Raw genomic sequence first — 3,739 nt, forward strand, 5'->3', positions numbered from 1 at the left:
ACACAGGATTCGAGGTGCGGCCTCACCAGCACCGAGTACAGGGGCACGATCACTTCCCTACTCCTGCTGGCCACACTATTCCTGATACAAGCCAGGATGCCATTGGCCTTCTTGGCCACCTGGGCACACTGCTGGCTCATATTCAGCCGGCTGTCTTGCCTCTGATGCCTCTCTCTCTCACTCATAGTCACCTACCCTGCCCCAGCCCCAGCAGCCTCCCCTTGCCCTGGCTTGGCTGAGAGCAGGTGACGGTGCCAGCGCTGTCACCGCTGCCGTCAGCCGCCCCAGCTCCTGCTTCTCTCACCTGTGTGTGTGGAGATGCCCGAGCTGTTCGGAGCAGAGGTTTATCCCCCGCGACCAGTCCTGTGCAGGGCTGCCTCGGGGCACTCGGGGAGGTGAATGGCACAAAAACCAGAGCTCTCCATCACGTGCACTGTGCTGGTACCAAGCAGGGCCCTGGGCATCCAGGTGGGGAAGAGGAGGCACCAGCTCAGGTACAGCAGAGTCTGGGGGAGCAGAGCTGCAGCTCTTTAAGTCATCTTAACGCACTTCGGGGTCTTACGAGCAGGAGCCTGATGTCTTAGATGTCTTAGGGTCCTGGTCTCCCACGAGCTGTGGTATTGTTGTGGTGAGTAAAGCATTGAAGACCTAGGGAAGAGGCGTAACCTCTCGGATGGGCAATGCCATGAATTGCCCCTGGAGCCGCCAGGGAAAGGCGGGCTGCCCAGCAAGGCTCGGTCCCCCTCCCGATGGCAGCCCGGTGCCTGCGTGCCCTTCACCCTCAGGGGTCTCAGCTACCTTGCAGGTATTTATGGGCTTTATCCCCGCAGCATCCACGTCTGCCTGGATGGAGCAGCCGTGTTTGTGTTTCACAGCTGGAGGAAGGAGCTCAAGAATGGATTGAGCAACTCGCCCAAGCTCATGCTGGGAAATGGCAGGAGGAAAAAGGGGGAAAAGTGTGTATTAACGTAGGCCAGATCAGCAGCCACACGTAAAAGCCTCCCCCCACTCTCCCTGTCATCAGCCACCTCTGTCCCTTTGGGTCCTGGCTGTGCTGCAGAGCCCGTCCTCGGCCAGCGGCAGGAGCGCTGGAGCGAGCGGATGAAGGCGAGGGGAGGATTTCACAGCTCCAGGAAAATTTCAGGGATTCCTCCAGCCATAATGAATATACTCGACAGGAAATTGCTTTAAATCTGGCTGTGTTTGTGGAGGCAATAACTCATCTCGGAAAAGGAAGCCGTCTTAATTTCCCCCGTGGTTTGACGAGTCGCTGGGACGGCGTCCTCTGCCTCAGCCATCAATAATGACTTTTTTGCAGCGCTCCAAAAATACATGGCTGGTGATCAGAGCCGTGCCCGCTCCTCCCCACAGCACCCAGCAAAGAGATGCGGCCGTGGGCAATGCCAGCAGCGTCGAGGCTGGGCTGCCCTGTGCCAGGATTTGGCCATTTCATGGGAAACCCACGGCTGGAGCCCTGTCCCAGCCCTGCATCCCACGGGCTCCCGGCTGGTGTTGGAGCACAAAACAGCCCGGGCTGGAATATCTTGCTCTGACTTAATAAGGAATGATCAGCCACAAAGTGAGATACTTTTTGTTTATTTTTTGAGCTCTCTGGTGGCAGCGGTTGATAATTGGCCCTCGGTTCTTTCTCTCTTTCTTCCTCGTTTCCCCCTCTCTCTTTCTTCTGCAACTGCCCCTCGCGGGAGACTGCAAAAAAGTTGACATTAAATCAAATAGCTGCTCTGGTTGCTGGCACAGACAGCAGCACGCAGCCCTTCAGAGACCTAGATATAAGAGGCAAAATTAATAAAATACATATTTATTTTGGGGGTTCTCTCAGCTCTTTTTGTTTAGTTTTGTTTTATTCCCGGTGCCTCAGAAAGTCAGAAGAGCAGCCAAGGCGCTGGTTGCTGGCGTCAGACTCCTTTGGAAAACCATCCCTGGATCGTGCTTTGCCCTTGTTATGTGGTCAATGTGAGAAGGGTTTTCTCCAAGCCTAGGGATTCTCCCCTGCCACGTTCATCTCCAGGAGCTTGTTTTTTATTTTTAGAGGGAGATCTACAACAGCATTTCGGACCAGAGCGTTGTGGCCGGGGGGCAGCTATGGTTGAGGCTCAGCAGGGAGAAGGAGTGGCCGGGTGCCGTGGCCACATCCAGGGTTGAAGGGACGGCTTTCCCAGCCACCCAGCACCCATCCCCTTCCAAAGGCAGAGGAGGCCGGGGAAGGTGCAAGCAGCAGGCTCATTTGCAGGGAGCCTGCGGTGCTCGCGCTGCCCCCAGCAGCGATGAAGCTTATGAACAGCCCCTTCCCTTTGCTGGGGTAGGGCAGTGATGATTAACTTCACTGCTGGCCCTCCCCGGGACTGATGCGCTGCAGGTATCTCATGGCCTCAGTCTGTGCCGAGATGAGAGTGAGAGTTGGTGCTTGAAGGTAAGAAGAAATGGGATTTGGCTGGGCTGCTCCGAGGTGTTTCTTTTTTGCCGTTCCATTCAGTTGATTTTGTATTTCTGATAAAGAACTAAAAGGGAGCAGCTGGGCGCGGGAGTATCCGATACCCTTCTCCTGTACAATGCCCCAACTTCTCCGTCACTCCAGATTCCTGTTATTTTTACGGTGTCGGTGTCAGGCCATGAGCAGCCAACAGGGAGGGGACGCAGCATTACTTCCCTGGTAGGGCTAGTGGGGAGGCTTGCCAATTCTTAATTTAATATTCTATTAACAAAGGGGTTTATCAAATTAATATTCATCCTGAAGTCCTGAATTTTCCGAGGTTTTCACCTGTTCTCTACTGTGTATCACTGCCTCTCCCATTTTCAGTGGCTCGCTGGCGCGGCAGCGTGGTAGCGCTTCTCCTCCTTAGCGGGGCGACCGAAATGTTCCAAACAGGAGAACAATGTGTGTGGCGATTTGTAGGGTGAATTTTTAGGCAGTTAATCAATTCAGGCTTAAATTCTTTGGGGATCTGCAGACATTTTCACAAATTCCTGGCAGATGTTGCGATCCTGAGAGATGAAGGATAATGTGACCCCAGGTCTGTTTGCCGACTGGCGTCAGTTTTTGTTTGCTGAAATCTGTGGCTCCCGTCTATACTTGATCTGCTTGGCTTTGTGATCAAACCCTGTTGCTTCAGTGGGGGGGCGTGTGTGTTTTTCATTAAATGCCAGAGTTTGCAAACATGCGGGATGCTGTATAAATACATATGGAGGGGCAGTCCCTAATTCAAGGCAGCAGAGCAAATGGGGGAGAATGGGGAAAAGGGGTCCAGAGCAGGATGGTGGCTCCAGGTCAGGGTACGGGTGGCGGCAGGGGCTGGGTGCATTGCTGTGCCCACTGGGCATCTCCTGGGCAGGTTGGTGGCACGGTGGTCAAAAAGGCAGCTGGCAGGAATGGCAGCGGGAGCAGAGCTGCCAGCCAGGGGATGAAGGCGCAGAGAAGTGCCCAGACCCAGCGGGGCTGCTGCCTTGGTGCCAGCTCACAGTGACGGTGCAGGGAGGCATGGTCCCCCGAGGAAAGGGTGCTGCAGAGGGGGCGCGGTGTTGGTTCCACCCCTCTTAGCTTACTGACCGTTGGACCAGGTCCTGGTATCGCATGTGGCGTGTGGGGAATCATAGAATCATTGAATGGTTTGGGTTGGAAGGGATCCCTAGAGGTCACCCAGCCCAACCCCCCTGCAGGAGCAGGGACACCTTGAACCACATCAGGTTGCTCACAGCCCCGTCCAACCTGGCCTGGAATGTT

General features: G+C 55.0%; 1 protein-coding gene across 1 annotated transcript in view; it reads left to right on the forward strand.

The window, feature by feature from the left end:
• PLXNA2 (plexin A2) overlaps positions 1–3,739 on the forward strand; it is a gene marked incomplete at its 5' end in the record, with an annotated part of 73,318 nt that overhangs the window by 53,464 nt on the left and 16,115 nt on the right. The gene's annotated exons all lie outside the window — the stretch shown is intronic.

This window comes from Egretta garzetta, unplaced genomic scaffold (assembly GCF_000687185.1).
Source record: "Egretta garzetta isolate BGI_Z169 unplaced genomic scaffold, ASM68718v1 scaffold588, whole genome shotgun sequence".
Classification (NCBI taxonomy): Eukaryota; Metazoa; Chordata; class Aves; order Pelecaniformes; family Ardeidae; genus Egretta; species Egretta garzetta.